This window comes from Pinus tabuliformis, chromosome X (genome assembly GCF_031772625.1).
Source record: "Pinus tabuliformis cultivar Carrire ecotype Pingquan chromosome X, CPIR1, whole genome shotgun sequence".
Taxonomy (NCBI): Eukaryota; Viridiplantae; Streptophyta; class Pinopsida; order Pinales; family Pinaceae; genus Pinus; species Pinus tabuliformis.
The window spans coordinates 778834302-778849266 of record NC_142308.1 but is presented as its reverse complement, the minus strand read 5'-3'; positions in this window follow the sequence as shown (position 1 = coordinate 778849266).

The following is a 14965-nucleotide window of genomic DNA, read 5'->3' as shown; positions in this document are numbered from 1 at the left end:
TTTAATTGACCACAATCAAGCCAAGGACCAGCTAATGCAGAATCAAAAAACCAGTCAAAACAAAACTCAAATATTTTTGTTCTTTTTGTAAAATGGAATTCAGTACTCAATCAACAAGCACTTCGAAATTCGCCAAAGAGACAACTCAAAGGTAAGTTGCTCTCACAGGTAGACTTTATGACAGGTCCGACTCCTAAGAAGGCTGACCAAACCAGAGAGATCTAAGGCTTGACAACTTCTACCGCCAAAGTCACTACAGGACCTACTCAAAAATCAAACCCTAGGGCTTAAACTTCTATGAAATCCACTAAAACACTCAATGCTATCGAAACAAGTTCAGGTGAAAATCTTTGACAGGAGACTAATGGATCTGGGTAGTAAAAACTAAGAAAAAGCAAAATCTAAGAGGAAAAATGTAAAAAATGGAAATTTCTTAATTTTTAGCAGGGTACGCAGGCAACCTGTTAGGAGAGGTTCGGGCCTGCTCTCTGCACACAGCAACAGTGCGTACAGGTACGCACTGTGCAATACTCAGAGGGTGCGTACTACTGGAAAAACCAAGAAAAAAAAAACTAATTTAACCCTAAGCTAGCCCACCCAAATACAAAGTCACAGAGCCAAAAACCAGAAAATAAATTACTTTTCTCAGATCAAAGTTGCATACAAAGGAAAAAACTCTCACATCAATGGAGTCCCCAGGGGAGTCGCCATTTTGTTAGGCGGAAAGAGTCGATAGTGCGGACACAACCAACCTCCCTAGGAGCCTAAGACTCTCTAGTGACAAACAAGACAAACAAGAGCAATCCTTCTCTAAACATGCATTTACCATACAAGAAATCAAGTGTTTAGATCCTACCTGTAGTCCAACGCTATTGTAGCAGTCCAGCCTCACCGATCCAGATGAGCTCCTCCTTCACTTCGAAACCTACATTCACTAACAATCAAACGATTAAATAGCACTTGATAATCTCATAAAATAAAACATATTTAACATATAGACCAAGGAGTACATGAAACAACTCATAAATAACAAGTTATTGAGAAGAATGGACTCATTTGCATTAATAGGAAACAAAAGGAACAATTACAACCTGAGCCTTGGTGTTGTGCAAGTCCCTCCCAGGGTCCATCAAGAGTTCTCCTTTACTTTGACAAAGCTCACCCACTTCCAAATAGAACAAGCAAAGATGGTAATCTCTCCTCACAAGCTTCTAAATGGGAGTCCTAATTCCAGCAGCATCTACCCTTAGAAATGTTTAGCTTTCAACCCCCTCTCCTTCTGGCCCAATGCCTGTATTTATAGTGCTCTAGAGGAAGTTATTCAGGTCCACCATCAATGGGATAAGTCCCTCTTTGGATGGGATAGCTCCCTTATTGATGGGATAAGTTCCTCTTTGGTAGGGATACATGAACCATCTGGAGGCGCTTCATACATGTCAAACATACTTCTAGAAGCCTCTAGAAATGACCACAAGTAACTTTTTTGGAGTGAAACTTGCGCCTTTTGACCTTTACAGGGGTACGCACATGCCCCTTTACATACAGAGCGTACAAGTACACAGTTTTTGTGAACATTAGGTGCGTATACGCAGGTAAGGCCGAGAGAATCTGCATACCTAGAGATAAACACATTTACAAAGACTTTCTCTCTTTTTGGAGTTTGACATGGAGAGCAGAGGCATAAGACTTGCCCAGGAGGATAGCATGACTGTTGATAGAGCCATACTAACTGTAAATAGCCATGGTGACATTTTTTAGTGTAACACCAGGTTATGAATTACCACATATGGTGTTCATCCAATTCCTGGATTGAAGACACTATTCATCTACGTATTTTTCAACAAACCTTGACAGGTGTTGTCATGAAATGGTACATTGAGGTGCCTATCAAGACTTCAATTATTTGGCCATGGCCTTCTTTACTCACTTCCAATACCAGTTTTTTATGAAACTGGTATCCATCTACTTACGTCTCTGAAATAGAATACTGTTACCCACATCTCCGATCACATACATGAATGGAGATGTCGGCGTCACCTTATTAATTTTGATATTCCTGATGAGTTGTTAACTGAATGGTTTACCAATCATTCGTCAACAAAATTGTTGCATGCATAGAAATCAGAGGTTGTATTACTGAATATAAAGCCATTTTTCATGCCCAATATTTAGATTTGGTGTATTCCCAATCTAGCACATTATATGATCTCTTTCCTGATGCTCTTAGGCCATCTATTAATCTAGCATCTTCTAAATATTTGGACGTACCACTTGTCTATGGTATTATTGGATCAATGTCTCAAACTTCCAATAAAGCTTCTTAGAATAAAAAAACCCATTTCGAATACTGCATCCAATCCTCCTTCGAAACCCTCTTCAAATCTTGGTAAAACCTCCAAGGTTAATGCCATTTAGTCTACCACAACAGACAAAGCCTCAAAAGGTAAAAATAAGGGTAAAGGAAAATAAAAATCTGATACCTCAAAACAAGATCCTCCAAAGTCATCTACAGATGATGCCTCCAAACGTAAGCCTAAATATCATTGCCTCATTTATGAGGAAGATCACTATACCAAGGATTGTCCCCATCGTGCGAAAGTTAGTCGCTTGTTAAAAGGCACTCAAGGGACATCAACTATACTCAATTGGTAGAACAACCACAATCTTCTACCTCTTCAGGTTCTCAGGTTTACATGAGTGGAACAATGCCTATTTCTTTTTCCACCCGGTCAAAAGATTATGAAACTCCTCAAAAGCAGATGGTGGATAAAGAAGCCACTGATACAACTTCTACTTCTACTCCACCTAGTTTCGATCCTCTTCATATTGAAAGACCCATTAATGACTCCATCATCCGGCAACCTCCCAAAGGTTTTCTTCGGAAATCATCTTATAATTCGAATGTGTGAGCTACCCAACATTACAATATTGTCAAAAACTTGGCTCAAGTGCCTTCGACGATGCTTTCCTTGGAAGTTCTTCAAGCTTGTCCAACATAGCGGAAATCATTATTGTCCGCTATAGGAGGGATTGAACCTACGAATTGGAATTTCATCACTTTTGACCTGGAAAATCATATTCCTCATTTTCCCCATCAAATTTGTTTTTAATCGAAGTCATTATTAAAGGGAAGACAATTCATCGAATTGTGATTGATGAGGGTGCCTCCACGTGTGTCATGTCTGTTCCCATTAGGGGAATCTTGAGGTCTAAAATGGGCCTCCTAAGAAAAATGTACAACCAAAATAAAATTTCTAAGAACCAATAGGATTCAAGATGATGATGTCAACCATGGGGGATGATTCACCATTTTTGGAGTAAAAATGTAAAATATAAAAAAAATAAAAATAATAAAACTACTTTTTCAACTCATATTTTCAACTTATCCCCTAAGGTTTTACTCAAATTTTGAGTGGGAGTACTCATTGGAAGCAAAATTTAATTCCTCATCCAAGGAGTACCCATGTTGCATACTTTCGATGGACCTTGTTATACGAAAAATGAGAAATACATGAAAAATACATGATTGCAATAATATTTTCCATGTATTTCTAATTTTTCTTGTAGTACGGTCCATCAAAAGTATGCAACATGAGTACTCCTTGGATGAGGAATCAAATTTTTCATCCAACAAGTGTTTCTGCTCAAAATTTGAGTAAACCCATAGGGAGATAAGTTGAAAGTATGAGTTGAAAAAGCAGTTTTTTCTTTTTTCCCTCTAAAATTTGATGGTGTCATCTAATCTTATTTTATTATTTCCACTATTATTTTATAATTTCCCTAGGAGGCTCATTTTAGATCTCAAAAATCCCCTAATGATGCTGGAAATCTATCAGCTCTCCACCCCTCAACTAATCTCCAAACACGTTAGAAGCCTTTGATGGCAGAGGATCTCGTCCTTATGGTATTCTCATGAGTTTTCCCATCACGTTGGAAGGGAAAATTGTCGAATTGGAAGTAGAAGTCATGGATGTGAATTTGAATTGTAACCCTCTGCTTGGACGAAGTTGGAATCATGTTATGTTTTTTCTGGTTTCTTATTTGTTCCGCATGCTTCGTTTTCCTCATGAAGGGAAAAGAGTTACCATTGATCAATTGGCCTTTTTCTCTTCCGGTTCTTCGAATGACAATGTGCCATATGTGGAAAATACCGACATTCCTTATGAGAGCATGGAGCTGGTATTTTTAAAGATTCTTCTCTTATGGAAATGTTTTCCCTCCCCCCTCTTCATGTCACTTTCTTCAACATGATCTCTACTATTTACTATCCTTGGATCGTTCCATCTCCCGATCAGGTTGATTCTTTTGGCGATGTTATGCCACTCAACCCTGTAGAACAAGCTTACCAAGATGTTGTTTTGGCTTCAACGACCACTTCTGAAAGTCATACTACTCTTAGTATGCACCTAGATTCCTATTCACAGTCTCTTTGGCTTGGTTCTTAGGATTATCCGGATCCTTTGAATGAGACATTTCCTACAAACGAGAGTATCGTCGAGGTTATGTCTCTTTAGGAAACTCCCTGGAATGATGCTCATCATCATTCCTTATTTCTTCCCAGTCTTGGTGAGATTTCATCATGTATAGATACCTTTGTTTCCAGTACACTTACCCATCCATTTCAAATTCCCATCTTGGTGCATGAACTTTTGTCTAAAGGAAACATGGGAAATATCACTGCTACCATGCCTATCAACATTTGTGTTAAACTAGGAATTGTCAAGAACATTCATGTCAGAGTTTCTTGTTCTCCTAATGATATCAAGATTTACACTACCCTTTTTAAGGAATTATGTGATGTCTTTGCCTGGTCATATGAATAAATGTCTTGCATTGATCTAAGTATAGTTTGCATTAAATTCCTACTTATCTAGATGTGAAGCCTATTCGTAAATGACTTCGTTTAGTTCCCCCTAGAAAGGTAGCCACTATTAAGGGAGAGGTTGAAAAAATTCTAAAGGTTGGTTTCATCTACCCTATTCCATTGACTGATTGGGTTTCAAACATTGTCCTGTTGACTAAAAAACAAGGGACTATCTGTGTTTGTGTTGACTAATGTGATATCAATTGGGTGTGTCCCAAAGACAATGATCCCACTCCTTTTATCGATCAAATCATTGATGAATGTGCTGGGAGTGAGATTTTTTCTTTTATGGATGGTTTTGCTTCCTACAACTAGATCAACATTCTTCCTGCTAATCAACATAAAACCATTTTTGTCTGTCCATGGGGGAACTTTTCCTATAAGAAACTCCCTTTCGGTCCGAAAAAAGTTGGTGCTACTTTCCAATGAGCAATGTCTTATGCTTTTCATGACATCAAACACATCATTCAACTGTATCTTGATGATTTTCCAGCTCATTCTACTAAGCATCAAGATCATCTTGACCACCTATGAGCAATTTTTCTTCGTTATAGACATTACAATATTCGTTTAAATCCACATAAGTTTGTCTTCAGCATTGAATCTGGTCATCTCCCAGGGTTTGTAGTATCGAAGGAAGGAATTCATATTTATCCCCTCAAATTTGAGGCCATTGTAAACTTATCCCCTCCGTCATCTTTGCATTAGTTGCAGAGTTTGTAAGGGAAAGCTAATTTCCTTCGTCATTTTGTACCTAACTACGTTGAACTTGCCAAGGGCTTTACTCTTTTTCTAAAAAATGGGATCCCATTTATTTGGGATGAAATAGTTCAACAATATTTTGATGCATTAAAGAATACTAACATTAGTGCTCCTTTGATGCATCCCCATGACTATCACCGTGATTACTTCTTGTACTTGGCTGCAACTGATAGTACTATTGCCATGGTACTAGCTCAAGATGATGATGATGGAAATGAACATGTGATGTACTACTTAAGCCAAAATTTTATTGATACCGAGACTCGATATGACCATGTCGAGAAGTTTTCTTTAGCTGCCGTTCACATTGTTCAACATTTTTTCCACTATATTCTCTTATGGAAAACCATTGTGATTTATGATTGCAACCCCATGACCTACATTCTAACTCGTAAGTTGCTGGGGGGGAAATACTCTAAGTGGATTCTTATCCTTCAAGAGTTTGATTTGGAGTTTGCTACAACCAAATCAAATAAATCGTTGGTTTTCCTTGAACTAATTTGTGACCCCCCCTCTGCAACCACGTCTACTGGTTTTGATGAGTACATTCCTGATGATACTCTCTTTCTCATCAACACTCTTTACCCATGGTGCGGGGATATTACTGTCTATCTCTAGACCCAAACTTTTCAATATGATTTTTCTAATTCTAAATGTTGTCACATTCGACATCAATCCCAGCCCTATCGAATTTTTGGCAATACTTTGTACCATGTTGGTGCTGATTCTATCCTTCGCTGATGTTTGACACTCAAAGAAGCAGAGAGATTTCTCAATGACTACCACTTTGGGGCTTGTGGTGGTCACATGTTCGAGTATGCTACTGCTTAGAAAATCCTTCATGTCAATAATTTCTAGCCATCCATCTTTAAAGATTGCATCTTAGAAGTCCAAAAATGCCATGCTTTCCAGATTTACAATCGTAAACAATGCACCCCACCCACACCCCTCTACTCAGTTATTACCATAGACCTATTTGATAAATGAGGGATTGATTTCATGACATGTACCCCTCACTCGACCTGGGGGCATGGTTATATCCTCGTCGATGTTGATTATTTTACTAAATGGTCCAAGGCGATTCCCACATGTGAAGCTGACGGTAAAACTTCTACTCGATTTCTTTTAAATCATTTCATAGCTCGATTTGGTGTCCCTCAAGCCATCATTACTGATCATGGATCTCATTTCCACAACCACATGATGGCAAAGCTTACTGCTTTCTTAGGTTTGCGTCATGACAACTCAACCCCTTATTATCCATAGGCCAATGGCCAAGTTGAGGCAGTCAACAAAGTCTTGGTTACTATACTTCAATGCACCATTGGGATGCATAAATAAAATTGACATCTTATGCTATTTTTGGCTCTTTGGGCTTATCGAACTGTGGCTAACACTACCACTGGATTCACACCCTTCCAATTGAGTGTGAAATTCCTTCATCGAAACTAGCTGTCGAATTACTCCTGAATACCTCATCTAAAGAGGAGCATTTACTTTACCTCAAAAGGATCAATGAAACCCACCACTTCACAGTGTTAGCAATTGAAGCCCATAAAAAATGAGTTAAGGCTCAATACGTTAAAACTGTTTCTCCTCGTGTATTTGCTGAAGGTGACTTGGTATTGCTTTATGATCAAGGCAATGGAAAATTGGGAGCTAGGAAATTTGAACCAATGTGGCATGGCCCTTACATTGTCAAGCGAGTTCTACAAAAAAGGCACCTATGAGTTATTGGATTATGAAGGAAATTCTTTGGTTGAGCCCCAAAATGGGCTTTACTTGAAGAAGTATTATGCGTAATCATCTGTGTAAATACTTGTGTACATTAGTGTGTGTTTTCATTAGTGTGCAGTGTGATTTTGGTGTGTTAGTTTGCTTTTTCAAACCTTTTCCTCTGCTTACATCATGCTCTACTTGGTTTGCAAATGTCATCCAACCATTGCATCGATTTTGCTGATGGTGCTTGTCGTAGTACATATAATTTATCTTTCGCTGCATGGGAAATATATGACCCTAATGGTGAGTTATTGAATTTGTAAGGTATATGTTTAGGTTGGACGACTAATAACCTTTTTGAATGTAGTGCGGTCATCGAAATTTTGTCAAAAGCTATCGCTCTTGGCATTAGAGAGTTAATCATAAAACTTGATTCACAAATCATTGTACTACAACTTAACAGATAATATCCAGTTAGAAACCCTCAAATTTTGAGAATGTATTTGCGATTTTGTTTATTGGAACGAGAATTTTATTTTATTACTTATCATCACATTCCAAGATGCATGAACACATTAACGGATGCATTGGCTAACTATGTGTTAGATAGACCTTTACGAAACTTGTAAATCATAGAACATCACACATTGAATATGCTAAACATGAAAACATGTATATATATATATAGATATATATATATAGATAATGAGTGTTTGCAAAACAAATTTCTACATCAAAATAACAAAACTTGTGTTCCGAGACACATGGATTTACAAGCGTACATAGCAAAAAAAGTAAACTAGAGGTTGACTATTTGCCCACATGGTGATCATGATAGCACGAGACAACCCTAATCACTCGGCCCAGTAGCTGACATAGTCAGACACTCCTACTATGTGCCTCTGAAAGCACAATGGAACCTCATCGAATGAGGCATACTCTGGAATCCCCCTGGTTAATATTTCCAGGTTCTACTCGACCTCAATGATGGGATCCGCTTCTTCTACACATGGGGGAGCATCCTCTATTTGGTGTGCCACTCGTCTATCTATTGGAGAAACCACTGGAGGTCTCTCTGGTTCCATATATGCACAAAATTACAAATCGAATCTCAGTACACATAAAAAAATGATATAAACTTCAAAAACATTTTTTTAACTAAGTCAGTCCACTATCCCCTTGGAGGAAGTGGAAGATCTGGATCTCCTTGGAAATCCATCCCTTCTACACCCAATCATCGACCATGATTAGTTGATGATGCAGCCATCTGAAGAATTCTAGAGGGAATGACATTAGTTGACCGCCCCCATGTCGTGACATCAACTCTCCCCATATGAGAAAATGTGGATCTCTAGGTGTTGGTGGATCCACTTCTAGCCACTAGTAATGAAATAATGGCACATGTTCTAGAATGAACATCACCAGAATAGATCTGAAACCAAATTGTTTTAGATTTCCCCTCTCACACTTGGTTAATTGGCATTTCATGCATGCCAGTAAACCTTCACACTAGTTGCATACCGTGGGATTTAGGCATTTGATCACGTACTAGAAGTGAGACTTTTACGCCTCATGCAATTCTTGCACCCCTGCTATTTGGGCCGTAATGTGTAGGATGGTTTGTTGGGTGTGGAGCATGATTATCATCCCAATTTAGAGGTCTTTGTTTCAACTGGATGTATACCCCAGGAAGATTGTACACCCCTCCATGCAGGGTGGTGCAGGGGGGACTTGTCCCCCCCGCGGGGGTTCATGGAAGTCCATTCCCCTCCGGCTTGGGGGTCTGGGGGCCAGCAGTCCCCCGGCAGGGGTTTCGGGGGCAGTGCCCCAAAGCTAAACACAGATGTAAAATTGCCTTTAAAAGTATAGTAATTTCTAGTCAATCTGGGCCGTTCATTAAGCGGATGATCTGACGGTCGGATTTATTTTTAGTTTAGGGTTTTTTCCCCTAGAAGGCACCCCCTATCTTTGTATGACGGTATTGTATTGAGGTTGTGAAACATATGTGTATTCTCAGAGCGAGAAACATATAGGTGAGACTGTGAGAGAAAACAGAGGATATTACAGCTGATCTACTATAGGTTGTGTGTCCACATTTTATTGGATAATAGAAAGGAAGGACTTGCTGTTCAGGGTGGACATAGCCCAAACTGGGTGAACCACGTATATCTGTGTCTGTCTAGTTTTATGTGTTTGTGTTTTTCCACATATTATATGTCTTTCATTTCTCTGTCATATATAATATTTTTCTAACATGGTTCTCAATGGAAGATTGGTGATGGTTGTTATGTTAATATTCCCACTATTACCCTTTTTGGCTCCTGGAAAATGTCTCACAATGAGCATGTCCGTGATCTTTCCTCCAAATTGTGACCCAGATAAATGTACGCGTTGTCCCTTTTTGGACAAACTAGTAATGAAGTAGATGTTGGGGACCTCTATTTTGAGCTCTTTATCCTTGAACATAAACAGTTGGTGATCTACATCCCACCAACTAATTAAATGCTGCAATAATTTGGGTTGTGCTCTGATCCCAGGAATCATGAAGAATTTGAGCAGTCCACATCCTCAAAGGGCATCGATAAAGTCTTCATCCTATATTGCTTAATGGTCTTCAGCTTCATGACCCCTCTCTTTCCATTTGATCACCATTTTGGACTGGTTTTTCTGCAAAACATCAACAAACCAACATTTTATGAGCATCTATGGAGAGAAAAGTCAAGATTAACGATTTTTCATGGAGGATTTCGTTTCAATTTTTTTACCTCGGCATTAGTGCATTTGTTTCGGAATTTTTCCACGCTGCCAGCATGAGTGCCTAATTTCCCTGAGGGTGAGCAACACGACCTCGATGGGTTAAACCCGCTCTAGTCACCCATGATGTAAATTTTTAAAAAATCTTCCTCACAACCTACCCTATGGAGGAAAATGCTTAAAATGATCTTCAAAATGAAGATGAAGTATAAATCTATTACCTGCAAAAAGCGGCTTGACAAACAGTGTCCAAGATTGTTGACTACTTGTCATTTTGAACTCGCAAAATTAAATGAAACGATGTTTACTCAGTATAAGTTTAACCCTGTTCCAGACTGAGATAGATTATTTTCCGCAAAAGGAACACCTTAGTCAAACATGGCTAGGAGGTTCTCTTGGATATTGTTTTCTACCTTTCCAGGTTCAAGAGATGATTTACAAAAAGGGACTGTTGTAGCCATTACAACTTCACCCCAAATTTTGGGCATATCTAAAATTTCAGGTCCCCTGCTACTCGTCTCAAGCCATCCAGGGACGCTCTAGTTGTTTGTTAGCTAATTCACCACATGACTTGTTCTTATTAGGCCCTGTCGATGCATTCACTTGTGTAATCATGTGATATATATTGCATTCTTTTGTCATGCCCCACCTTGCGCATCAACCCAAACCTTCCATTAGGGTTTTGGAAGTGTGTTGTATCACCCAAGACTTCATAGATTTTCCCTATATAGTTAAAATCAATGGTGACACCGCACATGGGCAGGTGAGACCTAAATCTAGATTTCATTATGATTGGCCATACTAGGGTTTGGAGAGAAACCATAAATCGACCCTCGAATGTCTCCATGCATGATTTAACCTAATTCATCTACCTCTAGAGTTACATTCTCATATAAAATCCTCGACATTAGGGTAAGAATCATTGTGTGTCATATCCTCCTAGGTTCATGGCTGGTTGTTGGTCGGATAAATCGAATTTGTGGACAAGCCTGATCTCCCTAGTATCAGAAGATAGTCTAGCAACAAATGGACAAACAAACCTATCTTTCTCTAGACATATGTGATTTATAAATAAATACTACAAAGGTGTTAAGATCCCATCTTAGATCCAACACTTGTTCATTGTCGTCATCCTTCAATCGTTAGAAAGAGTTATATTTAAAGACCTGCAATCACAAACAAGCAAACATTAAATAACACATGCATAGAAAATATCATAAATCATGTCTATTATGGTGATCAAGGAATCCATAAAATAAACCATCAATTAGCAACTTATTGAGAAAAACAAACTTATTTGTATTAACTTTGAAGTAGAAGAACCTTACAACCTTTTCAACCTTGATGTTGAACAAGGTCTTCCTAGGGTTTGAAACAGGAATTTCCTTTACTTTAATAAGCCTTGCACTCTTCCAAATGAGATCTTAGAGGTATGTAATCTCTCCTCATAAAAGCTCAACAAATGAAGACTAAGTTCCAGCAGCATTTCACCTCAAAAATATTCAGTTTTTCCAACCTCCCAAGTAACCAGCCCAATACTTCTTTTTATAGTGCAAAGGAGGAAGTTACAGGTCCACCTATGAAGTGATAGAATCCTCCTTCAAAGGGATAAGCTCCTCACATCAAGGGGTTAGCTCCTTAAGGTATGGGATACATGAACCTCAAAAGAGTAAACTTGCCACCTCAAGATTCCTTCCAGAAGCTTCTAGAAATGACTGAAAGTGAGTTTTTCCATAATATACTCACGCCTTTTTAACTTTTACAGGGGTCCACACCTTTAAGATAGAGATAGTGCGGTCAAGTGCACAAGAAACTTGACCATTATGTGCGGGACCGCGGGTAAGGCAAAGAGAAAGTGCGGAACCAGAGTTTTATATAATTTTGAGGGCTTTCTCTTGTTTTCAAGGCTTGATATGAGTGACTGAGGCTTTAGACTTGCAAAGGAGGCAAGTATGAGTGGTAATGAACTCACACAGATAGCAGATTATCAAGGTGACAATTTTTAGTGCAACAAATTGCCCCCTAAAGTGTGAAGTCTGTAATAGATGAAGATAGAGTCTATCATTTATGAAGAGTGAAGTACTTTATCATTTCAAGGATCATCCTGTGGAGACCCCAGTAGGAACCTATAAAAACATGCAATGCAAAATATATATATGAAGACATATCATCGCTGAGGTAGGCATTCCCATACTCAGATCAACACTGACTAGAAAACTGACTAAATTGTTCTAATACAGGAATGATTTCATAATACATCACGAGTATAGACATGTGTAGACACAGTATGGATGCAACCATCTGTTTATGAATAGTCCACTGTATAATGAATAAAAAAATTCCTCGCAGCCTGGATGGCAGAAACTAGATCCAGGTGTTATCGGGAAAACTAGTGTCCATTCAGAGCTACTAGTCCCACTAAGACGGGTAGCTATCTTAGAAACAAACAAAGTTACTTGTGTTTTCCTTTATGATAGATAGATGAGAGAGAAGAAGAGAGTACCAACCTTAGTCTTTCACTAGTCTCCTTTCTTGTTTCCTCTTCCCTTTGATAGAGCTTTCGCTACTCCTTTCTCACTTATCCCGCTTCAAAGAACACCTGTAGAGTCAAAGAAGAAAAATACCATCAAAGCATAGATATCTATAACCATAAACAATGTAGGATTAGATGTACATTAACCATACAAATGGATATACAAATACAAGATTCAGATATACAAGCATATGAAGGAAAAATCAAATATCTTTATTGATAGAAGTAGTAGAAGAGAGGATTACAACCAAGCTATCTGATCCAGCATCATCCTCCCAGCATGAAAGCCCTCTTCACCTCATACAAAGCAATATCACCCAACAATGTCTTCAAAGAGAACCCAACAATGCTTCCTTTCAAATTACAAAATTCCAGCCTCTGGATCTTTAGGATGAGGGATCCATATATAGATGTTTGTAGGAGAGTGAGTCAGATTCTCGGATTTTGATTAGTGTCATTTCACTGATAGTTCTTGGTTCCACTTGGAGATTTCATGATCTCTTACTCATCCTTGGGCGAATTCAGAGAGGCAAGTGTCATATGAGCAGTTTCTAGAAGAATCTTTGAGTTTCCACCTAGCAAACTACTTCTGCCATTTGTCTGCTCTAGCTCATCACACCTTACAGAAGGGCTTTTCAGTATGCATCACACCCCTCGTGTGTAATAGGTGAGATGCATCGCACCCTTAGCATGGAGCAGTCTGTATGGTCTAGTTTTGACCAGTTCTGAGTAGTTTTTCAGGGAGAACTTATGGAAAATGATGTAATCAGCTGACCTTGTTCCTTTAGGGTATGAAACAACACTTTTAGGGGTTTATAAGCCACTAGTTTATGGACATATGTGATTGGGGTTGCACTGCCCAAATATGTCTATAACAATTGCCCCCTAAATCATGAGGTCGTAAATCTTCTGATGTCAGGTGAAATGATTTATAATGAGGATTCGAGGTTTTTCAAACTGGAAGGTGACCTGTAATAAGATACAATACAATACATTATCTTCATAATATTTTCATGATCCAGCTGAGGCGGGTGTTAACGCTTGAAATTTCACCTCAGGCTGAGAAAGGTAAACCTCAAGGCAACATCAAACCACTTAGCCTCGTAGCTAGCCCTATGGGGCAGGAGAGGGATCTCTCCGGTCTATCTCGATAAAGATCTTCAATGGGCGAGATAACCAATAGGGTAACACTGATTTTAGGCTAGTAAACTGATCAAAAGGGTTGATTTGGGATTTTTAGGGTTTTTGGTGGAAAATTGGGGAAATGGCAATTTTAGGTGCGGGGATTGGACACAATTTTCGCAGGGGGTTCTTTGGGGCGAGGTAGGAAACAGTATTGATGCCTTTAATAGATATGGATGGATGAGAATGACTGGTGAGGAGTTAAAGAGAGCAAGCAATAATCTTGAATTCCCTTTAAACAGTCGAAAACATTGATATTAAGCAAACTTAAAAGCAGAGCATGGCAGTCATGAGTTCTACTTTAACACTTCATTTGCCTAATGTGCAGAAGGAAAAGTAAGGAAATGATTCACATAACACACTTACAAGTACAAAGAGAAACACACCATCAATACATGTGACCACAAGAATCCCAAAAAGGACTGCAAAACGCTGGTCTTCCTTTGCCAAAAATTGCAGAGATATAGTGAGTAATACAATAAGAGCTTCTCCCTCAAGAGTCCAACCTTCCAACCTCTGAAAATGACTAAGAAAATACATAATATAGGCAAGCTAACACCTTTCCTTGCCTCTAGGGGTCGAGCTCACTATCCTAGGAGCTGTTTCAACCAATTCTAAACTAAGCACTGAAAACTAGGCAGTCAAAACAACTTGCCTCTATAAACTAGGAAACCAATTCATTCATTTAATTTTCACCTATCTCATGAATGAATCTTCTAGAAGAGATACATAAGTGTAAAAGTGTCATAAAATTACATCATTTACAACAAGGAGGATAAAAATCAACTCCAAAAAGTCAAACATAGTCAAAACTGCGTTTTGCTGAGCTGTAGGCTGAAATCCTGAGCAATTTGCCTGATGGGTTGCGCGCCATTCCTGAACGGGTCGCGCGCCATTGAGAGCACCTTTGGGGCACTTCCAGGTGTCCAAATGGGGCAAGAGTAGGCTTTTTAGAAAGGTCTGGATGTCTACTTTCCAACCCAAGTAGAATTTCTGAATTTTGTGGTCATTTACCCCTCCAAAATTGCAATCTCCCAAGACTGCTTTCTGTGTGTCAAAAATGTGGCAGAAAGTCATTTTTTGCTTGTTTTTTTGACTTTCTGGAGGCCCAAAACTTCATAAAATCTCTTGGAAATGGGTGAGCATGTGTA